We start from the raw sequence: 25,365 nt of genomic DNA, 5'->3' as shown, positions 1-25,365 counted from the left end.
TTCGATTATAGAGGTTTTAACATTAAGGTCATTCGCCTCTTCGGGTTAGAAAAATCTCTTATGAAAAATTTCTAACCCTATGTGCGGGGTCGGGACTCGAACCCAGGTGCGCTGCGTACAAGGCAATCGATTTGCCAACTACGCTACGCCCACCCCTTGTCAATATCTTATTCAAATAGGATCCGATCGAAACAGTTCGAAAGGTATTGATGTGCCCTTTCTGAAAATGTATAATATGCGTAGATCAAATCTCGACAAACATATGATTACGGCTTAAAAGCCAGCTGTCAAAATTCTCTTTGAAAGGAAATTTCAGACAAACTGTTACCCGTCAATCACAGATGTTTATAGTAAACAAAAGAAAAAAGTTTTCTCTTGCATTAACTGCTATAAACTGGGTTTAGCCAGTTACCTTTTTTCCGGAAATTCCTTTCAAAGAGAATTTTGACAGTTGGCTTTTAAGCCGTAATCGTATGTTTGTTGAGAAATGTACATTTATTATGATTACAACACAGTGTCTTTTTTTAACAACTTTATGCAAAAAAAATCAGCATCTTTGAAACTTCAGAATATGAAAGAATGGGCTTTCCCCTTTCATTTGAAACCAAAATCAAAATAATCCGTCGGGAGGTGTAGAGCAACTTTTTTTTGAAGTTTTTTTTCGTGAAACATAGATTTTACAATGGAACTAGTTCATAGTTCTGCCCCTAGATGGTGCTTTAGACATTCGAACAACACCAAAAGTGAGAATCTGATAGTTTTTTTTAATTGTCTACAACTTTGTTACCAACTAAAAACCGATTTGAAATTATTCGGAAAAGTTGTTTAATATTTTAACGAATTCTAAGTCTAAGTTAGTTTCACAGAAGACCTAGTGGTTTGTCAATTCGCAAGCACTTTTTTTATTCGCCAAATAGTTGTGTTTAGTTCAACAGTGAATCCAGCGGAATTTGAGAGTTTGGAAAGTATCATCTTTTAGCTGAAAATTATAATTCCCTGATACAGGGCACCATTAATATTTTTGAGATGAAAAGTCTTAGATAAGTGTTGACAAAACTAGTATGATATTAATATTCTTGTTTATGATGGTAAGTGATTCCTCTCGCAGAAACAGCTTTTGCAATGATGTTTGCCTTCTTTTTTCATTTTTTCGATTGTTATCAGGGATGACTGATAACTATTCTTACATGAATCTTCTACTCTGTTGGCATCTTCTTATAAAATTCACTTGTCCTGAACTTCAACCTTTATATTCGAACAATCTCAATGAAACTTTTAACGCATCATTGCAATATTTCGCGGATTTCATTGCAAAGTTTGGTTAAAAACGCTGATTATCCGTTTTCAAAATTAACTCAATGTGACAAACAGTGAACAAAAAACTTTGAGTCTTTGGATCAAGATAATTTTTTTTGATATATTCAAGGACTTCTATGTATATAAGGTTTTTGTTGTACTCAAATCGTATTTTGTTTTCAAAAGTAATACATTTCGCATAATCTAGGATCAATTTAGTAAAGATATCTCGCATAATTGATAGGAAATGACCGTAAAATCCAACTGCCACAATATGCTTTGCGGGGAAAATTTTAATAAATCGTTTCACGCTAACCACTAATTTGGACAGTTACTGCTGTGGTTTGCGTTAAATTAGAAACGGTGTGTCCCAACATTTCGTCTTTAACCTAAATTATACATAAATGTAAGGAAACCCTTGTAACCAAGCAATACCTTCCGATGAATGGTAGTTCCTTCGAAACTATCGGGAAAGATTACAAACCAAACGCACAAATAGTTTTCTGACTATGTCAAAAATCCTAATTTTCAGAAGGTCAATTAGAATTGTCAACGTAATGAATCCCGTCTAATATTTCCATGCCACTAAACCCAATTCTTTTTTTGGTAATGTAATAAGTGCGAGAAAACATATTTCCAAACCACTAGGCCTCGTGTGAAACTATCTTAGAACTTTGTTAAAATCTTAAGCAACTTTTCCGGATAATTTCAGATCAATTTTTAGTAGTCAACAAACTTGTAGACAATTAAATTTTCTATCAAATTCTTACTTTTTGCGTTGTTCGAATGTATAAAGCACCATCTAGGGACAGAAATATGAACTAGCTCCAGTAGTAAAACCTATATTGTTACGAAAAAAACTTCAAAAAAAAGTTGCTCTGGACCCCCCGACGGATTATTTTGATTTTAGTTTCAAATGAAAGGGGAAAGCCCATTCTTTCATATTCCGATGTTTCAGAGATGCTGAATTTCTTTGCATAAAATTGTTCTAATAAATACACCGTGACAATCGACCAAAGTAAAAAAAACCTGTTTTAATCCACCTAGCGGTGCAATTGTGCCTTTCTCATTTCTCTAAACTATGGCACGGAGGCTTTTTATGTTCAGCATAATTGCCCAGATTGCCAAAATCCAAAAAAAGTGAATCGTCGCCAATTTTTTTTTCGAGTTTGCATCAAATCTCGACGTTTCATGCACCTTGAAGACATTTAGCATCAAAAATAAAAATTCTACTTTTTATTTTTCCTATAGTTTATATGAGAAATTTCTGTGTGGCCGCACTCTGAAACCCGTAATTCCGGAACCAGAATTCCGATCGATCCAAAATTCAATAGCAGCCGATGGGAAGGTTGCACCTTTCATTTGAGACTAAGTTTGGGCAAATCGGTCCAGCCATCTCTGAGAAAAATGAGTGACATTATTTGACACATACGCACATACATACACACACACACATACACACACATACACACACATACATACATACACACACACATACAGACTTTTTCCGATCTCGACGAACTGAGTCGAATGGGATATGACACTCGGCCCTCCGGGCCGGGATTAGGTTGACGTTTTTCAGAGTGATTGCATAACCTTTCTATATGAGAAAGGCAAAAATGTGCCAAAATCCAAAAAAGTGAATCGTAGTCAAATTTTTTTTCGAGTTTGCATCAAATCTCGACGTTTCATGCACCTTGAACACATTTAGCATCAAAAATAAAAATTCAGTTTTTAATTTTTCCTATAGTTTATATGAGAAATTTCTGTGTGGCCGCACTCTGAAACCCGTAATTCCGGAACCAGAATTCCGATCGATCCAAAATTCAATAGCAGCCGATGGGAAGGTTGCACCTTTCATTTGAGACTAAGTTTGGGCAAATCGGTCCAGCCATCTCTGAGAAAAATGAGTGACATTATTTGACACATACGCACATACATACATACACACACACACACATACACACACACATACACACACATACATACATACACACACACACATACAGACTTTTTCCGATCTCGACGAACTGAGTCGAATGGGATATGACACTCGGTCCTCGGGGCCGGGATTAGGTTGACGTTTTTCAGAGTGATTGCATAACCTTTCTATATGAGAAAGGCAAAAAGTCTAATGTTCGACCTTTTTTAAAAAAATGCATATTTCTAGTAAATTTATTATAATAAATCAAGGACAGAAGAAAATTCGTTTAGAATTTAATGAGATAAATAATCTTTTTGCATAAATTTTAATCCAATGGTCACAAAAGTCGGATGAAGAATGTAGATGGTATGAAGCACTGAGTGAAAATTGTAACTTTTTATTTTTCGCACAAGCATACTTTCGGCTGAAATAATCTTCTATACTTGATAGTTATTGTTTGTGTTAGGTACTGTCTTCTCGAGCTTGCATCCATCCATCTTGCGGCATTTGAATGGTTTAGGATATTTCATTGTACAACTAAGTGCTCTTTTTAAAATGTGGAAATATCGTTGGAAAAGTTTTGTTTTGTCTGTGGTGAGTATTTTACGAATTAAAGGAATTTTCGCCTTCTGCTTCAACAGGCTTCACAGCAGATTCTCAGTTCACAGAATATTACGTGGCTAGTCCTACGATCCCACTGAGACTCCTTCCCGATAGGGACTCGAATATTTGACGACTGGCTTATGAGACCAGTGCTACACCCTCTAAATCGTCGCACCAGGGCAGGGTCCGCTAAAATCATAAAATTTCCATTTCGCTCAATGTGCCATAGCATCGACATTTTCCATCCGATGTTATTGATATTAGGCTTAAAATTAACATAAACATATTATCTGTCATCTTAGATTCTAAAAGGTACGAAAAAAAATGTTTTTGGGTAAAAAAATCATTTAAAAATGAGTAATTTTTAAAAGTAGTCGAAAATGCACTTTTTTAAATTTTGGTCGCTTGCAGCACTAAAAATTTTACATATGATCGACACATATTATATGTTTTTGAAAAGGGCATCTCGGCACCTTTCAACCTGCATATTGACTAAATTAATTGAATGATTTTGACACGAAATATTGACTAAAAACTACAAAAAGTGCTCAAAAACGAGTTTTTTGAGAAAATCACAAAATCGCTTCTTTGAACAAAAAATGAATATTGTTTTCGTGTTCAGCGACCCAAAATTAGTCTAAAAATACTTTTTCTTGAAGCTTCATTTTTCTTGTAGACTAGTGTTTATAAGTTATTTTAGAAGTAGGCAAAAATTTACGAGGAGGTTAACCATGGACCCTTATTCCCCGAAAAAAAGTTCTATTGACTGAAATGATCAAATTAACACTATAATCAAATATTCTAGTTGAAGTTTGAATTTTTTTCAAAACACCCGGACAATCGAATCATTTTCCCTGGATAATCGAATCACGAATAATCGAATGCCCGGATAATCGAATCCCCAGATAATCGAGTCCGACCTGTACTCTAAATTGCACTTCTAAGTAAGCACAACAACTTTGCCAAAGAAAGTAAGGCGCTAAACGTTAAAGCAGATGAAATATTCGGCCACAGCCCCAATTAGTCAAAATCTTATTAGCTGTGGGATTGCTATTACGCGGGTCCGCGTAGTAGGAATCCGCGTAGTAGGAGATCCGACTGTATTAGATACCGCAGTCAACGGTTCACTACCAAGAAAATGAATATCAACACGCAGTAGAAACTTGTGTTAATCAGATCGAACGGACAAGAAATAAATGCTCTTGTTTTATTTTAATTTTTTACAAACTGCAAAAATATAAAACACCCATGGTTCAGTCGAGCCAACGTATTGAGCCGTATCAAGTTAACTTATATCAAAAGGTATACAATATTTGCTATTCTCGAACATCGTTATCTATCGATACACTTGGCAACGTTAGCCGATTTAGATCACTAACAGTGTAGAAGTCAAGAGTAGTTCAATTGCCTCACGCTAACGCCTTTTAAGCATTCACAGAATCAGTAAATTTATTCGCCAATTGTGAGTAACTAAATGCCATTTATTAACATGATTAACTAGATTTACCCAGAAAGCAAAAATACTTGAAATAATGAATGCCATGAATTGCTCAATCCGTATGATAATTTTTCTTCTCAGAAAATTCCATACCATTGCTGTATACGACCGGTAGGTATTTGTACTTCACTTCTAATCATATCCAGCTGACCGGAAGAATCATGTACATATGTAAATCAACCACACCGGCATCAACACCCCTCCAATGATTATATTTTTACCGCGAACAGTTGGCAAACGCCGCCTCCCCCGGGATGCAACAACAATGTACAAGTTTTGTTATTTTTTGCACTAAGCACTAATTCCTCTCCGTCAGCTTTAGCGCAGTTTGAATTCGAACTTTGTCGCGACGTGACTCTCGTTAGTGTGATGGTTCGGAAGATCGCTTTTCATTGAACTGTTGGCCGATAGTGGATTATAAACTATCGGGGCGGGCGTCACTCGATAGAAGGACATCAGTCGAAATTTGTGCGATGAATATTCATGATCGAGTTTTTTGTGTGTGCTGCCAAAGTTAGCAGATTATTGAGAACGGGCCTTCGGACAACGGATGGGTGTTAATTACCGTGAACAATTATCTTTATCCGAGTCGATGGTGATGACGCCAACGCATTTGCCGACTGGCTGCCTGAGGGGTCTCTCCTAAGATGCTGTGGATGGTCAATAAAAAACGGGTTAATGATGAATGGCAGTCAGCGACATAAACGGTGTCAAAGTTCTCGAGTATGCGGTCAGCAAACAGCCGTGTGCGGTGTAACCATCACGCCCAGTACTATTTTCCAGTGACCATCAGTGTGTAGCTTTCGCAGTTCAAGTGATAAATTAGTTCAATTACTAGTAATTAATAACTTCACTTTGCTTGGCAGCACGTCAGGCAAAGGCAATGCAGTGCACAAGTTGGAGAAAATTTGCAAGTCAGTTGAGTGTAGAACAAACATGCAACCAGATCTTCCTCTGTGCTACAGATATTCCGGAGCTTGAGATGTATGTAAAATTTGCTCAATGAACCAAGATTACAGTTTCGCAATAACAGACATCGAACGGGCAGCGTTGCTGAACCGTTCCGGAAGCTACCCTTTCCAGCCTATCTCAAAGTCTATTGTCTCTAGGTGAAGTTTCCAATTCCGCGCTACCTAATCAAGTGTGGAGCAGTTTCATTCACACTTGCTGACGGTTTCGTTCAATGGGAATCAAGGCGAATCCTAAGTGGTAATTCAATCACTTTAAATAGACTGATAAGCCCTCTGCTTCGCCGTGGGACCGAAACACGCAGCTCGGTGATAACCGGCGGAATTATTTCTAGTACCGGCGACCGGTACGACGCACGGTGATGCACTGCCGGGCATAAAACAGGTATTATTTATTTGGTAAATTGGACCAGGAATAGATGTTTTGTTCATTTTTAGATAGAATTGGCCTGAACATAGTTGATTAGAGCTAATAAATTTTATCGCAGGGTGCAAGTAGGAAAATAGATTGTGTTTAATACCAAATTTCAACAGCCACATGAAAAAAATCTGTTCATATGTTCATGGATAAAAATCACGGTTCCGTAAACTGAAACGTTTATGTTTTCGTAAAAACTATTTATGTTTTCATTCGACAGGGCAGGTGAAACATTTTTTCCCGAGTGGGTAGTAAGATTCGGAGTGATTTTTACTCGTAGTTACGAAAGTTCAGACATGATGTATGTAAGTGAAAGTGAAAATTTTCGAATAATACCCTTCGTTAACGAGCTATGTGACCGACAGCTCAGCGAAAATGTGTTTGTTGATTTCTGATACTACAAATGTTCCAAGGCTAAGTACCAGTTACTCTATTCTTTCAAATTTCGTTGCATCAATTTTATGTTTCCTCCGATAAAACCTTCTTTGCGCGGGTACTAAAGTCCGCATGATAGTTTTGACTAATGGGAAGGTATCTCCGACAACAGACAGCACCTCAGGCTTAATGGAGGTCGATTTGAATATTTATCCAATGGCAAAATAATGTCGATAAATCTCCTTTTTGATATAAATAATATGCATCTAATACAACAGGCCTACTTCCGGACAGAATATAACGCATTTAACATCATCGATATATCGTGTGAACTAACTAAACAACACTTGACCGTATACGATGAAGCACATTGTCTACGTACCCGCCTGGGAAGTAGAGATTGATGGTGTAGTCTCCGACGGGGGCTTGAATTGCGAAATATGGGGTTGGCTCCTTTTGGTTCGCAAGCAAATGCGTTCAGCATAAATCGAGGAGTATAAGAATTTATTTTCAATCAGTCTCATGTTGAGTCTTTTGTCGGATCTAGTCTTCTAATCTTTGTTCTTATGAACGGGGCTCGTCTACCTGTTCACCTTTCTGTGCCTCAGGACATGCAGTCATTGCGAAAAAATGGAGAATATCCAATGTAGAAACGTAGAAGCCACGACTAATTTCTATGCTCCCTTGTCCACTAAAGAGCGAACATGTTCTATTGTGCCTATAAATTTTCGTAAAAAGAAAATCATTTCTTCTCCTAAGCTGCCTCGTAAAAGCCTGAGAGTGTCATTTGATGGAAATATTTCTAATTACATCCTTTAGTCTGAATAAAATCACCAATACTTTTCTGCATATTGAACTGAATTCTTTTTTTAATATGTAGATGTGTCAAAATATATTCCTCTTAGTATTATAAGTTTAAATTTTAAACAAATCCTAATTATTACACTATATTTTGAAAAAATTTAAATTGTAAGCAAAAAGAAATCTGTATTTCCATAAAAAATAAAATTATAGTGCATCGAGAATTTCAGACGCATGCATTTTGTACGCATGACAAATATGCGATTAATATCATGTTTTAGTTTGTTACACCGATAAGTTTATAGTGGGTTAACTTACTTCCAGGTGTGTGTCGCTTTACTTGCTCAACCACATCAGGAACGTGCTTGCATGACATCAAAAGCTATACTCTCGACCCGAACCAGACAATTTATAATTTGAGAAACCCGTTCTGAACCGTACTTGTTAATGCGGAGAATCAACCAAAGATCCCGAAAATTTTTAATTTTAGGCACTCGAGGATCCAAGGCTCATCCAAAAGAATTATAGAATCACTTGAACCTGAAATAGCACCATACGCGTCGTTATATCTGCCTATGACAAAACGAATTACTAGCGATAGGAATTGGCGTTTATATTTACCATTATAGAGCGTCGAATTTGTAATGTTCTGAGAGACTTATAAATCGTCGATATCTCAACCGGAAAGTAGGATAAATCGTTTGCTAACGAATGGGGAAACAAGAGGCATAATTATGACAGATTCAAACAACTTTGCCCGTCGTACTTAACCAAAATTTTTAATTTTTTTTGTCGAAAACCATTCCTGCAAGAGTAATTTTGTATAATTTATTACATGCTTTAAATTAAGCTATGCCAATTGGCAATTTATATTCGACAGTTTACACGACTTCACCCGCGTTACTGGTTGGTACGGCCAAACTTGTGTCAAAAGGTGTCAATCAAGATTTTTTGATGTCACATCATTAGCTAGTACGGTATACGCGCCAGTACAGATGCTTCGACATCTCCAACGGAGTTCTCGGAACGACTCCCAACTGCTACAAATTCTCTCATGGCTTGAACAGAACACACAATATTTTGACGATCAATTCCTTAAAATCGTGGAAATGTATGTACATTGAAAACTCGTTTTTATCGGCCCCTGATTTTATCAGTTTTTTGACCCAATTTTGTCGGCCAACCAGTATTATTAGGCTATTATTATTATTCATTTCGTTTATTCGATAGGCACAAATGCGTTAGCTTGACGGTGCCAAATTCTTTTGTTTTTACATTTTGGATATCTTAAAACTAGGAGGTTACAATGCTGAAATATTTTTTTTTACAAAGAAAAGAAAGTTTACAGCTATCTTAAGACTAGAAATAAGATTCAATATACAAGAGAGGGCCAAAAGATTTTTTTATGAAAAATTTTAAAACAAGGGATTCAGTTTGATATACAAGAGGGGGAGTAATGGTATTTTACGAAATATTTTACAGTTATCTTAAAACTAACAATATAGTTTAGTACACAAAAGGGGAACAAATATTTATGAGAAATTTCACAGATATCTTAAAAATAGGGATACAATTCTACAACAAGAGTTTCAAAAAAGAGTAAAAATTATAGCTATCTTAAAACTAGGAATACAGAATACTAATTTGACTTTTTTAACGAAAACTTATGCTTGGTCGAGATATTCAGAGGGTGGCTTATTTCCGCATCAGTGTAGCAGCAGTTGTATCAAGGATAGGGGAGAGTAGGCGTATGGTGACAGGGAAAGAAGAGCAAAACTTGCAACTTTCGCCCAAAGGGGGGGGGATCAGCGAAACAAATTTGCGCCTCAGTCTAGTAAGTCGTCGAGTACCGGATTGGCGGATGGTATTCTTTGGACCCGCGGGGAATCCTTCAAAAGTCATCGGACCTCGAGTCGCTCTCGCTTCAGTTTCCTTCTATGCAGGCGTAGTGGTAAGGGTGACGGCGGTTACATAGTGGCACTCTGGAGCTGATCGGTTCCACAAGGCAGGAGGAAACTCTAAAAACGAGAAATAAAAAGAGAGGGGCTAAATTGGGATATTTATCGTTTTTATGAAAGTATAAATAAGGGACATATAGGGGAAATCACGAGTTGCCAGCATATCTCGGACTGGTACATTGGGTGGTCTACCTCGGGCCCGAAGGGAATCCTTTAACTGAGACCTGGCGTCACAATACCCGGCGCATACCCAGACAACGTGCTCGATGTCGTGATAGCCCTCGTCACAAGCGCACAGACTACTTTCCGCAAGCCCAATACGCCGCAAATGCGCATCCATGGTGTAGTGATTGGACATAAGTCGGGACATTACACGAATAAAATCCCGACCCACATCCATCCCCCTGAACCAAGGCTTCGTTGATACCTTTGGGATAATCGAATGTAGCCATCGTCCAAGTTCCCCATTGCTCCACGAGGTTTGCCAACTGTTGAGCGTCCTCTGACGACAAATACTAAAAAATTCGTTGAAGCAGATTGGTCTTTCGTATATGTCACCATTTAATGCGCCCACCTTTGCTAATGAGTCGGCCTTTTCATTGCCCGGGATAGAGTAATGAGAGGGGACCCAAACAAAGGTAATCTGATAAGATTTTTCAGATAACGTACACAAGGACTCATGTATCTTCCCCAGAAAATACGGGAATTGCTTTTTAGGTTTCACCGCACGAAGAGCCTCGATAGAGCTGAGGCTGTCCGAAATGATGAAGTAGTGATCTGTGGGCAGAGTGTCGATGATCCCAAGGGTGTACTGAATTGCAGCTAACTCTGCGACGTAAACTGAAGCAGGATCATTGAGCTTGAATGAAGCGGTGATAGTATTACTGAAGATACCGAAGCCAGTGGACCCATCGAGGTTTGATCCGTCAGTGTAAAACATTTTGTCGCAGTCGACTTCTCGGAATTTATTATAAAATATATTGGGGATCACTTGAGGGCGTATATGGTCCGGGATTCCACGAATCTCTTCCTTCATGGATGTGTCGAAGAATACAGTAGAATCAGAAGTATCTAGGAAACGGACAAGGTTGGGATTGTAAGAAGAAGGATTGATGCTCTGTACCATGTAGTCAAAGTACAAGGACATAAAACGGGTTTGAGAATTAAGCTCGACGAGCCTCTCGAAATTTTGAATCACCAACGGGTTCAGAATGTCGCATCGGATGAGCAATCGATATAAGAGTTCCCAAAATCGATTTTTGAGCGGAAGAACGCCCGCCAGCACTTCGAGACTCATCGTATGGGTCGAGTGCATGCAACCCAAGGCAATGCGCAAGCAACGATACTGGATTCTCTCCAGTTTGATGAAGTGTATGTTCGCAGCGGAGCGGAAACAGAAACACCCGTACTCCATCACCGACAATATCGTTGTTTGGTATAACCTGATCAGGTCTCCTGGATGGGCAACCCACCATGTTCCAGTTATTGTTCGGAGAAAATTGATCCTTTGTTGGCATTTCTGTTTCAGATACCTAATGTAACATCCCCAGGTACCTTTAGAGTCGAACCAGACCCCGAGATATTTAAATGTGAAAACCTGATTGATCGTTGCACCCATCAATAGAAGCTGGAGTTGCGCCGGCTCACGCTTCCTAGAAAAAACAACCAACTCAGTTTTCTCCGTGGAGAACTCAATACCCAGCTGAAGAGCCCAAGCAGACAAATTGTCCAAGGTATCTTGTAATGGTCTTTGCAAGTCGGCAGCTTTGGGCCCTGTAACAGAGACCACCCCGTCGTCTGCAAGTTGCCTTACAATCGTCAATGTCATTCACGTAAAAATTGTAGAGTAGGGTACTTAGACATGAGCCCTGGGGAAGACCCATGTAGCTAAATAGCAATGTTGTTAAATCGCCATGCGAAAAGTGCATGTGCTTTTCAGACAACAGGTTTAGCAAAAAGTAATTTAAAATTGGTGAAAGACCATGCTGGTACAGCTTCACTGACAGAATATTGATAGAAACTGAATCAAAAGCCCCCTTAATATCCAAGAAGACTGATGCCATCTGCTCTTTGTTAGCATAGGCCATTTGGATTTCTGTAGACAGCAACGCAAGGCAATCGTTCGTCCCTTTGCCTTTGCGAAAGCCAAATTGTGTATCTGACAGTAAGCCATTTGATTCAACCCAATTGTCGAGGCGAAACAAGATCATTTTCTCGAACAACTTCCTAATACAGGACAGCATTGCAATCGGTCGATAGGAGTTGTGGTCGGAGGCTGGTTTTCCTGGTTTTTGAATGGCGATGACCTTCACTTGCCTCCAGTCATGAGGGACAATGTTACCCTCAAGAAACTTGTTAAATAAGTTCAGCAAGTGCCTTTTTGCAGTGTCAGGCAGATTCTTCAGCAAGTTGAATTTGATTCTGTCTAACCTTAGGGCGTTATTGTTGCATGATAAGAGAGCAAGTGAGAACTCCACAATCGAAAACGGTGTTTCGTTCGCGGTATCCTGAGGAGACGCGGCGCGGTACGTTTTCTGTACCGGGACAGAGTCCAGAGTCCAGATCTTCTTGGCGAAAGCGAATATCCAACGGTTTGAATATTCCACGTTCTCGTTGGTACTGTTTCGGTTACGCATACGTCGAGCCGTACCCCAAAGAGTGCTCATCGCTGTTTCACTGCGTTTTTTGGCTTTCATTAAACTCTTCATTCGCCTTTCTAGCGACGCGTACTGCTGATAGCTAGCGGGTAACCCGTCTTCCCGGAAGGCCTTATATGCAGTGGACTTCTCCGCGTACAGCTCTGAGCACACTTTATCCCACCACAGGGTGGGAGACCGTCCATGGGTATTCGCGCTGGGCAGGGGCGGCGAAACACTTTACGCCCGAGTGGGTAGAAAGCATAGGGTGAGGGATCCATTAGTAAGGATTTTTTCCCTTTTCGCAATGCACACGCTTACATTACATTCACATTAAATCACGTTAGTTTATGCAAATGGAATTGTGGTACATCGATGTTTTCAAAAGTGTGTAGTGCGAGATACATGCGTTGCACATCTAAATTTTTTGAAATGGTTCAAAATTTTGAGTGGGTAATTACCCACTCGGTTATTTTCGAGTGGGTAGTACTACCCATACTACCCACGCTTTCCGCCGGCCCTGGCGCTGGGTACTGGTTTAGTCTGAGCTTGATTCGCACTGTCGAGAATCAAGCCAGCCAAATTTATGCTGGCATCGCTAGGCCCTTGATTTTTGACATCACGACACGGTAAACGTGGCTCCAGGGGTTAGCGTCTACTGCTCTGCACAACTACTTGTAGCAGGTGGACTTACTAAGCACTATCTAGCGTTTAAAACCGGCCCCAGCCGCCCGGAATGCCACCTTACACTCCTCTCTGTCTGTCTCAGATTTTGCTCTCTGAAAGTGTCTTCTGGATTTTAAGCAAGTAGTACGGAGGACGCTGAGCCTTTCGTACTACCAATACGCCGGACGCCGGCTCCATTATCCTTGACATTGTTACGTTACACGCCCTCACTAATGTTTCCGACAGCTCGTCGGCATTCGGAATTAGATCGAGGCTGGACAGCCTGCTATCCTCTTCTACGGCCCAAGCGCTAAAATCTTCTCCTATAACAACCGGCGTTCGTCCCACTAACAAGTCGGTTAGTGCGTCCAACATCCAATTGTACTGCTCTTGTTTTACCCGTGGGTAAGCATAACAGCTACATACGATTACGTCGTTGATCCTGGCGATCATAATACCTTCGTGTGCGCAATCCACCACCTCTTGGACAGGGAAAAGCCCATCACTTGGATTGCCGCCACCACCCGTATCGCTACTGTCTGTGTACCACTAAAGCGTGTCCCACATGAGATTGCATCACGGGAAAAAAACACTGTAGAAAATTACCTAGTGATTCGATGCTTCTCAAACTTTCAGACAATAAAATATAACCCATTAGTAAGCTATTGGCATATTTATTAAATTCAACTTTAATACCATTAGCGTCCGCTCACACCTTACGCTTAACTCCATTCATTAGGTTCAGTACAACATTTGGCTACAGCTTCTTCTGTACATAAACCCACTTTTTCTTCAAGTCTTCCTCAGATTTGCCCTACTTGGGATGCTTCCGTAGTGCCTGCTTCATAATTGCCCAGTATTTTTCGATGGGCCTTAGTTGCGGTGCGTTACAGAGATATCCTTGGGAACGAAAATAGTGGCCTCGTTGCACAGTGGTTCCCCCATAGGCCAATAATACAAAAAAATATTTCGGCAAAAGCGTGTTTTCATCTTGCGATTACATGGTTTTGGATGTATGTTTTATTGTTTCAAACTTGATTTTGCCAATAATGAACTGATTTTTTAGTAAATAAAAGAATGCATAGGGTGGTTCGTTATTTACCGATAAGTTAAATAATATTGATAATCGTTGATGCTCGTCAGAATTTTTTTGTTGAACTGTAGTTATCAATATTAGTATTTTTATTGGACAACGTTGCTAGTAGTTGTGTATTGAACGATAATTATTGTGTTTTGGTAAATATGGAGTGCAGAAAAATGAATATGTTTGCATATGCATTTGAAGAATTTAACTAAAAATATTGAACTTGGCTTTAATTAACTTTTTCCCTCGATATCCCTCGCGAATTTTTTTTTAAATGATCTTCAGACTATTCACTTTCACTTAAACTAAGATTCAGCTGCGCAAATCTGCACTTGGAATGTCTAGGATGAAAAAAATTATTTCGCAGTTTAAAATTATATTGTTTTATTATTCAGATCTTGAAATTATATAGCTTAATCAACATTTTCCCAATATTTCTTTTCGATCGGATCATTACAACCTGAGTTATATTAATTTATTGGACGCTACTTTTCGAAACATATGTCGGTACAGAATATTCGTTATACGAGGCAAACGGCTCACTTCGCTTCGTACCACAATAATGTTCTCGAATACGGATTTTTTGAGAAAGCCCGTTGCGATTCATACGATGTCCGTAGTTCTAATTTACAAAATAAATTTGAAGTCATGAACTATTACTCCTTTTTAAAATAATTGGTACACTATCGACGGTATTTTTATTTATGCGCAAACATTTATTTTTAAGGTGAGTAAACTATTTGCATTCATAAAATGTACTCTTAGGAAAAAATTCACAATAAATTTCAAATTTTGTCCTTTATAATCAAGAATAACATTCCAAAATTGAAGATTGGTTTGTGAGTTGATTCACGAGATTGGTCTGTGAGCATGATACACTGGAAACGATATCAAAATATTGACGTTCAAGCACAAAAGTTGCAGTTTCGAGAATTTTCAATGAAAAATCATAAAACAATTTTCACAGGCGCATCAAAACATGTACTATTTCATTCTCTAAAATTATGTTAGAGAAAAAATAATAATAAATTATGGTGAATGATTAGTGTAATAAGAAAGGATATATATCGCTGTTAGGTGAATACAATACATTTTTTAATGTGAAATTCGGATTTAGCGACCCAAAATTTACTAAAGAAATGTATTTCTGTATAAATATTTGCATTGCATATATTTATGACCACCTCTCTTAAGGACTGGAACCACTGTGCGTTGGCTTCGTACCACTCCACAACAACATTTGAATAGTGGCACGAATCTAGATCAGGTCAGGAGATCGTAGGGCCCTCGCGTTACTTCAAAAGAGAAGCCAGACGCTTCTGTAGACACTCCTTGGGGTAGATCTTCCCGTTTACAGTCCCGGTAGTCACAAACGACGCAATCCGTTTGCCACATGAGCAGATCGCTGCTTGCCAAATCATGTATTTATTGTCAAATTTTGAAAGATTCTGCTTCCTTACTTCCTCCGGAACATCAAGCTTGTGTTGGGTGATGATGAACAGCAGCCCCAGAAGCTACCGAAAGTACGCCTTGATGTAAGTCTCATCATCCATGATGAGACAATGAGGCTTCGTCAGCATCTGGGTGTACAGTTTTCGGACCCTTGACTTTCCCACTGCATTTTGTCGCTGTCACGATTTGCAGTCTTCTGCACTTTGTGCACTTTACAGTCCCTTCCGGTCCTTGGCTCTCGGAACGAAAGACTTGCACAGATTGAACTTTTTGACCACATCCCGGACAAGAGTAGTGGCATTCCGCTTACACGCTTTCACTCGCACTCTGACAACATTTCTTCTTCCGTTCGATGCTCAGAGTTTAGCAGCAACGTTTAATCACACGATTCTCCTTTGACTGCAGGATTGTGAGTTGTTTTTCGATATCCCTATGAGAGAGTTGAGAATTTTCCAGGTGCTTGCGCAAAATCAATTCGCGACCTTGCTTTTCAGGTGACGCCATCTTTTCCAATTTTTGGCAAACTGACAGTAACAAAAATACAGTGTGAACGATTCACTCTAAACTACTTCTACCCACATTTTCGAGAGAAAGTACCCAATGGATTATTTTCTACAGTGTTTTTTTTCCGGGACGCAATTTGCTGTGGGATACCCTTTAGTTTTTACGAAAGTGACAATGGAGAAGGCGGACCAAATGATTCTTCCATTATCCATTAGCAAGTCGCGCTGAAAACATACACACTGATAAATTGCTTTTAAGGAATTCGAAAGACACACTTCAAGTATTATTTTTTTTAAATTTATTTTAAAGATATAAAAGATTCGCGGTTCCGTCTAGCTACCGCAACGAGCCGTGCCATGTGGAACTAATAGGAATAACTAAAATTCATGATTTTTATCGCTTCCTTTTCTAACTATTCGTAACTTTAGCATCTATCTAATAGTACAAACAAGAAGCTCAAAAGTTTCCAACCCCAAGAGATATGTGGCGCTTGGGTAACACCCATATTAACTATTTGTGAAAGTGGCATAATTTGTCCGAGCGGGTTAGAAGCACAGGCTACGCCGTAAGATTCAGTCATAAAACAACTGTTATATGTCTGCCGACTTCAAAAATTTAATAGTGCAGTGATAAACTCTGTCCTGGCGTTCATCATGGATACTAAAAGTGTTTACAATATGTTCTACATGCACATTTTGCTTCGATTTAAAAAGCGCCGCGCCATGGTGGGAGAAGCGTGTCAGAAACTTAAACATTGTCTGATTTGCAACATTTCACGTGTCACCTTTCTCAGTTTGAATAAAATGTGGGTAAAGTTCCAGCTGGTTGGAAAGCTTACTTTGGTGCTGTAAGTGAACAACATGTAACTTTTTGGATATTCGTTTCGTTGCATTCGACTGTGGAGTTTTTTCAACTGCTAAAATTATGGGCTCGGTAACAAATTTAAAAATTATTGCAGTAGGATAAAGTATAAAGATCTGGTGTGCAGCAAAGGAAAATCTATCACAATAAGAAACCTCAAATTGCGGCTGTAATATGATTATGGCTTAGAAATATAGAATTTTTTTTTTAGATTAGTTTAGATAAAATCGCATTCGGTTAAGTTATAACGATTCTTATAACTTATGAACGGTCATGTCGATATGTTGGAATGTATGTTCGATGAATTCTATGATTTTATAAGTGTAGAGTTCTTTTACCAACAAGTCAAACCGACAGAAAATGGATCGTGCTGTTGAAAATGTTGAAATAATTATCAATACTGCCTGGAAACAGAGAGGAACATGTTGTGTCAAGATTACTGAAATACTACTAGAATAGAGTAGAAATACCAAGCAGCTACAGTTCCTAATCACTTTCCCAAAATATTTGATTTAGCTCATAAAGCAAGATTTTCCTGATTCCATGAATATCTCGAATGGATATTTTGATTGTGATGAACCATAATTATATAAAAATAAACAAGCAGAATTATGACCGTCTATATCTATACAACCGAACAGTGTCATCACTTTCGCGATGACCACCCATAGACAGCCAAACTAAGCTGTTTTGAAACAATCATCTCCGAATCAATTGTAGTCATCCCGGGAATCCAGCAGCAGTAGAATCCCAAATTAGTGAGAGCTGATGCAGGCTGTGATACATGCTGTCGAGTGTCAACGCCAGTGATAACGATGTGCAATGATGATGGTGATGATGATGATGAATATAGGAGATTCGCTATGCTGATGCTTTTGTTTGATGGTAATAATGATGGGGTGCTGGACAATACAAATTCTCCATGGTGTGACCTCGCAGCAATGCAATTGAAGAATGTCTGTTGATACCAAACAAAAAAATAAAATCCAAACTATTCAACATACTACGGAAGCACTAAACAAATAAGGATGCGTCTGCGTAGAGTAATTAAAAATGGAGACGCAAGGTTCGAAGTTACGTTGAAATTGTCCCTTCTTGCGCTGAGAACAGATATCCAAGTAAAGCTTTTAATATGTTTAAGATATAAAACTGTCGTTTTGAAATGTCATCAACAAGTAGCAACTTGTCAACAGCCGGCGTTACAATACAACAGTGATACACGTATGCGAACCTGTGTGCATGGTAATTTTTAACGTATTTTCATTTAAATGCTTACACAGATTTTTCGGAAAGATTTTTCACTCGATTCCCGTTGCCACTAGGCGTCTAATAATGGTGAGTCAAATCGATCACGTGGGTACTATGGGCAATACTACCCACTCAAAAATAAGGGGAGGGGATAAATATCCACTCGAAACTTCGCAACAAACCAAAACCTCAGATAAGCCACGTAAATATGCGTCTAACGCACAAAATGCATGCGTCTGAAATTGCCATTTTTTTATTTAGTCTCTTTATTTGATCCGATAAGTTTACGTTAGCTTGACAACACCAATTTCTTTGCTTTAAAATTTAAATTTCTTGAACATATGGGATGATATCATTTGTTTGAAATTTGAAACTTTTCTTATATTATCGCACAGAAAAAAGATTTGTAGGTTCAAAGAAAATATGGATCAAGCTCAAAAAATAAAATTATAGGTCGGGAGATAATTAATTTATTTATTGAATTCTATAAAATTAATTCATAGCTAAAATAAAAAAAAATAATTGTTCCATTTTTTTTAATAAATATTAGATTGAAATTAAAACAAAATTATTGAATTAAAACTGTTTTTATTGAAAGCAAACATTTATTGTTGCTCTAATAAAAAAATATTTTCGGATCAATAAGTTTGTTGTTTGATGTAGTAAACAAAAAATAATCCAATCATTTTTTGTTTATTACATCAAACAACAAACTTATTGATCCGAAAATATTTTTTATTAGAGCAACAATAAATGTTTGCTTTCAATAAAAACAGTTTTAATTCAATAATTTTGTTTTAATTTCAATCTAATATTTATTTAAAAAAAACCTGTTTTAATCCACCTAGCGGTGCAATTGTGCCTTTCTCATTTCTCTAAACTATGGCACGGAGGCTTTTTATGTTCAACATAATTGTGGAAATGTCCATTACATTCTTAGTACACTTTGCACTTATTCACAATGGCATGCCAGCCACGAACTTGATGAGCTACTTGTCGACGGTGAAAACAAAAAATAATCATACTCCATTAGCCTAATCAGCATTAGATCAATGTTATCTGCTTGCTAACTCATTTTGTCATGCGGGGGTGGGTATGTGAGGAGGGCGAAAGTCCCATGAACGAACGACTCCCCAGCTTAAATTGGTATGCTTTGTGATATAGTGGTGGTTTAAAGATGATGGGGTTGAAAGGTAGGGGTATGAGGGCTGGATGGGGTGGTGGTCTGAGGGGTGATTTAAGGAGATTTTTAAAGGATGGGAGTGAACAGTAGAGGGGCGGGGGTGTAACCCCTCTCCGTAAACCATCAACTACGCCCCTGTTAAAATCCAGAAACCTTATGCGAGTCGAAAAAAAAATTTGGCCCGGGATTAGGTTGACGTTTTTCAGAGTGATTGCATAACCTTTCTATATGAGAAAGGCAAAAATGTGCCAAAATCCAAAAAAGTTCGACGAAAGTTTGACGACGATTCAAATTTTTTTCGAGTTTGCATCAAATCTCGACGTTTCATGCACCTTGAACACATTTAGCATCAAAAATAAAAATTCTATTTTTAATTTTTCCTATAGTTTATATGAGAAATTTCTGCGTGGCCGCACTCTGAAACCCGTAATTCCGGAACCAGAATTCCGATCGATCCAAAATTCAATAGCAGCCGATGGGAAGGTTGCACCTTTCATTTGAGACTAAGTTTGGGCAAATCAGTCCAGCCATCTCTGAGAAAAATGAGTGACATTATTTGACACATACGCACATACATACACACACATACACACATACACACACATACACACACACATACAGACTTTTTCCGATCTCGACGAACTGAGTCGAATGGGATATGACACTCGGCCCTCCGGGCCGGGATTAGGTTGACGTTTTTCAGAGTGATTGCATAACCTTTCTATATGAGAAAGGCAAAAATGGAACAATTATTTTTTTTTATTTTAGCTATGAATTAATTTTATTGAATTCAATAACACAATAACACATATTTTTGATTTCAATATGCTTAATTTTTCTGCGTGATTAGTGATTAACTTAATATTATTGCAATTTTATAAGATGCAGTTTTTTTTCAAATTTGTTTATTTGACACGGCTCATTGCGGTAGCTTAACGGAGCCGTGGATCTCTTAAATAATTACAATATAAAAATGTATAAAAACAAAAGTTATTGAGCGTCCTTTGGATCTCTCGAAACTTTTTATTGCGCGGGGAGACTTTATTTCGCGGCGGGAAAATATCTTATGGGTCCATTGCGTTTTCATCGTTGCCGTCTATGTCATCATCGTTTGTGGTGACTTGATGTTCACGATCAGATGTTCCTCCTTTCCTATGGCCCTTACGGGTCACGAGCGTAAAGCCGTTGTCGTTGTTATTTGCTTCCTCGCCGATGGTGCTAGCAGTTGATTCTGAAGCATTGCATGCTGATTTTACAGTTGTTATTATGGCTTGAGCAACCGTTTGTGGTTCTGGTGATGTTATTGAAGACTGTGTTTCGGATTGGTTTGCCGAAGATGTGTGGGCAATTTGTTGTGATGCATTCTCCTCAACATTTTCCAAACAAGGTGTTCCATGATGTACCGTCTGGTTGCAGTACTTGCACGTAGGAGTCTGCCCTTCGTGGGCACATATCGTGGTTTGTTTGATGTTAGTTTCTTTATATTTGAATTGTATAGTCAAGTGGGAGGGAATAGGTCTTACGACCCGCATCCTCACCACAAGAACACCGTTGGGAATACCCGGGAAAAAGTTTCTCCAAGTATCAGGTGTGACTGATTCCACTTCTCCGAATTGCGACATGTATTTTGTAATTGATTCATGCGGCGTACGCGGTGACAAATCATGTAGCCTTACATCTATATAATTGTTTTCTATATATACTGGTATCTTCACACTGTCACTTTCAAAGACGTGTTTTAGGTTGTTCTATAAAGTGAATCGTTTTGCTTGGTCTAGCGTGTTGAATGATATCAATACCGTACTGCGCAAGTGATGATACTGAAGATATATGACATCCTTAAGCCTAAGCTTCATTTTCACCTTCAGAAAATGTTCCACCTCACGAAGACTCGGTCGCGTAGAACAAAAGTCTTAAGTCAACAACCGCTGTGTTGGGTCGAAGTAATGCTTTTTCATCAAATTCACTCATTTTCTTTGTTCTAGATACACTAACTGTCGTTCATTTTGCTCTTTGTTGCTCCAACTTGGCAGAGGGAAAAAGTAGATCGAACTGTTTTCTTTGTTCTTAAGACAATGCACACAAGAAAAGAAGTACTGTATTGTGGTTCGTTTTGCGCTGGATCAGACAGTAGCAGAGTTTCGTGACCAGTGTCTTTGGTGGTTGTATGTCGACTAACGTATAAGATGCAGTTAGTAATATTTTAAAAGGCTGGATACACGATTTGCACTATAAGAACAATTGTATTTGTATTTGTCGTATATACACCAACAGGCAATTCAGAAACGGCGCCGGTGGTTGAGTGGTAAGCGTGACCGCCACTCATTCCAATTTGCCTGGGTTCAATTCCAGCCGAGGTCGTTGAGATTTTTCTGAGGTGAAAAAATCTGTGGTCACGTCTCTCCTTCGGAAGGGAAGTAAAGCCGTTGCACAGTGGTCGGAAACGGCAAAAACGTGAACTTAATTCACTAGAGGCCAAACTATCGAATTTATTCACAGAGTGTCTTTGGAATTGTGTATACGGAGGAATTGTTCGTATGAATGTTCCCCACAATCTGATAACAATGGAAATCAGGCATGGCTTACTATAATCAAACTAAAAATTTAACTTTTTATACTGACGAAGTAGAAAGTTGGTGTCTTCGACAAAGTTTTAGAAATGCTCATGGTGAAAAATTTTGTTGAAAAAATTGAGCTTGTAGGATTAAAGGTTATCGATTTATAAGACGTTTTCTATGACAACCCCCTTAAATCTAGTTTTTATAATATAACTTTTTTCATTGTGACTTTTCGTGCAAACTATGTTCAAGACAAATATGTAGGTATCAAAACCACATAATATTGTCGAAGACTGTATCTAAAAATACTCATTGGTTTCAAAGTTATTGAGGATTTTTACATTTTTTTACACCAACTTCAACTACGTATAAGAAAGTATGGTGCAAACCAAAATACACGAACAGGCACTTTTTTAACTGTCTAAACCATGCACAATAAATCTAAGAAGGTTTGGTGCGTGGCACTCTAGAACCCTCTGAATAGGGTAAGCTTACTTTATCATGTTTTTTTTACTTTTTCCATATAAAAATCGTAAAGTCACCTCTCTGGCGTCGGTAAAGAAGAAATGATCCAACTTCTTTACTCTTACTAACAAAAATATCCTCCTCCTGTGATACTTGTGGAGTGCGCAGTAGTATATACGGCCTCTAGTAAAAGCATGTATCGGACTAACCATTCCTTCCTTTTCCTTCCGCGATTCGGGCCTGGCCAGCGCCGGCATTGATCAATACTTTAGGATTACCAGGAGTTGCACATTGAAAAATGTTTCGCTATTCCCAAGCATAATTATCTACTTATTCTCTGTGCAACTTCAGCTAGTCCAGCTCGATAACGGAGTAGCAGCCAGGGGTGGTCGCACAAGCTCAAGCTCAAGCTCAAGCTCAAGCTCAAGCTATACACCAACAGGCAATTCAGAGACCCAATGATGTCTTAATGCTAAACTTATTGCTAACAGCCAAATCGTTAAAAAATTTGATAAAAATAATAACAATACAGTGAACAAAACAACAATGAAGGAATCAGCCGAAATTAATGGGTACGTTGAAGGTTCTGTAAAATCGTAGACGTAGAGTTGGGCGAGACAAATTAAAGTCGAAAGTTAATGCGACTCGGTTGAAGATCCTTTGTAGGCCAGTAATGGTCCCGTGCATGCTATAATTAGTGCGTTGAAATGGCAACCGTAGCATGAGGTTGTCACGCGTTGTTGCGACATTTATGTTAATTTGCTCCAAGTTGGCTAGGCAATCCAGATGACCTCGCAAAGTATCCGCAACGAACAAAGCCCTTACTGTATTCCTTCGAACAAGCAGGGGTTCCAAACTAATCAGTTGGCACCGGCTTTCGTAACTTGGCAGACGGACGGCATCTCTCCACGGCAACCTACGAAGCGCAAAATGTAAAAAGCATCGTTGCACGGACTCAATTCTCTCAACACCGTTGTTATAGTTTGGGCTCCAAACTTCGCAGCAGTACTCCAGGATTGACCGCGACAAAGAGCAGTACAGCGCTTTGAGACAATAAATGTCCGTAAAATTTTTCGCTATCCTGAAGATGCATCCCAGCATTCGAGATGCTTTGCTAACTGTATAGGAGACGTGCTGTTTAAACGTAAGTTGCGAGTCTAGTATCACTCCTACTTCACCTGACTAACGCGTTCAATTTCAGTATCCAGTAGAAGGTAATTAAAACAAACCGGGTCTTTTTTTCGTGAGAACGATATCACCGAGCACTTCTCTGGATTTATACACATACGGTTCGTGTTACACCAGTCAGCGAAGGTTTCAAACTGTCGTTGGAGTAATCTACAGTCTTCAGTAGAGCGGATGAGAAGAAACATTTTGAGATCGTCTGCGAAGGACAGGCGTGGAATCTTCAGAACTAGACGAACATCGTTGAAGTAATGCAGAAACATCAGCGGTCCCAAGTGACTTCCCTGGTACTCCTGACGTGAAAGTAAATGTGGGTGCCTGACAATCTCCAATGACAACCACTATTTCTCGACCTGAAAGGTAGGATCGAAACAACTGCAACAGACTACCGTTAATTCCAAATCTCTCCATTTTAGCGATTGTTATGTCATGGTTCACTTTGTCAAAAGTGGCAGATAGGTCTGTATTTAAAGATAACATCGGTTTGAGCGCGACGTTCCATACTCTCTATGATGTAAGATGTTAGGCAAAGCAGGTTAGTCGTTGTCGAACGACATGGCGTGAAGCCATGTTGGTCGTCACGTAGGTACTGCTTGCAATGAGCCTGAAGAGGTTCCGTAATCACCAGCTCGAACAACTTCGAGACAGCACTCAATGAAATAATTCTTCGGTAATTATTGACGTTTCGCTTATTACCTTTTTTATGGACTGGGAACATATTCGCGCACTTCCAGCAGGATGGAAAGATGCCACTGGCAATAGATGCTATAAAGATGCGAAGAAGTGGAGTCGCTAAAACGTTGATGTGCTTTTTCAAAACTACTGAAGGGAAGCTATCGGGTCCCGGATTGAAAGACGATTTTGACCGAGAACAAGCTCTGGTAATCATCATTTCATTGACATCGATAGCGCTTAGAGTTTGGGTCACAACCGGAAGTTGACTAACAGCGACTTCAATTCGATCTACTGTTATAGCCTCATCTGTGAACACATTCGCGAATTTCTACGAAAAAAGTCTGCACACATCGTGAGATGTGGTAGCTGTGCGGCCATTGAAAGTCATAGGCGACGGCAGTCCGGATTCCTTGTGCTGCTCATTCACATATTTCCAGAAACGTTTTAGATGCGACTTGAGATTACGCTGAATATTTCGCTGATATCGAAAGAAACTATCCTGACTAGCTGGTTTATAAGCATGGTTGAGACTGACGTAATAGTTTCTAAGTGAAATTGTGCGATACTTGGTAAACCTCCGCAGAGCAGCTCTCTTAATGGACTTCAGCCGTCGCATCGTGCTCGTTTGCCAAGGAGTGCCCATTTGTAGATGATGAACTTTCTTCGGGACGTGCCCGTCAATAACATAACGCAAAACGTTGGAAAATGTTTGAGCTGCCGTATCAACATCTTCGGGGTCCAGAATATTTAGCCAATCGAGAGTGGAGAACAGGTCTGCGATGATCAGCTTTGTGGAAGTCGTATGAGACGAGCAGCAACCTGATAGCTGACAACACAAAGATCAAGGTGGCGGTTATTCTCGTTGGCAATAGAATTAATTTGTAGTAACGTGACTTAGCTGTAGCTGTCAAGAAGCCTCACCGCCCCTGAGTGAAGAACGGAGTGATCGGAATACGGGTAAAGACATCCATTACGAGAAGATCTCCACGAAATGCAGCGGAGATTGA

General features: G+C 39.1%; 1 protein-coding gene across 1 annotated transcript in view; it reads left to right on the top strand.

Annotated features, from left to right (window-relative positions):
* Positions 1 to 5,663: 5,663 nt before the first annotated feature.
* Positions 5,664 to 25,365, top strand: part of LOC131684531 (solute carrier family 22 member 21) — a 240,834-nt gene continuing 221,132 nt past the window's right edge. The window contains exon 1 of the mRNA XM_058967497.1: positions 5,664 to 6,674. The gene's annotated coding sequence lies outside the window, so the exon portion shown is untranslated. The remainder of the gene's footprint in view (positions 6,675 to 25,365) is intronic.

This window comes from Topomyia yanbarensis, chromosome 2 (genome assembly GCF_030247195.1).
Source record: "Topomyia yanbarensis strain Yona2022 chromosome 2, ASM3024719v1, whole genome shotgun sequence".
Classification (NCBI taxonomy): domain Eukaryota; kingdom Metazoa; phylum Arthropoda; class Insecta; order Diptera; family Culicidae; genus Topomyia; species Topomyia yanbarensis.
Note: the sequence above shows the minus strand (reverse complement) of the source record. Positions and strands in the feature narration are given on the sequence as shown.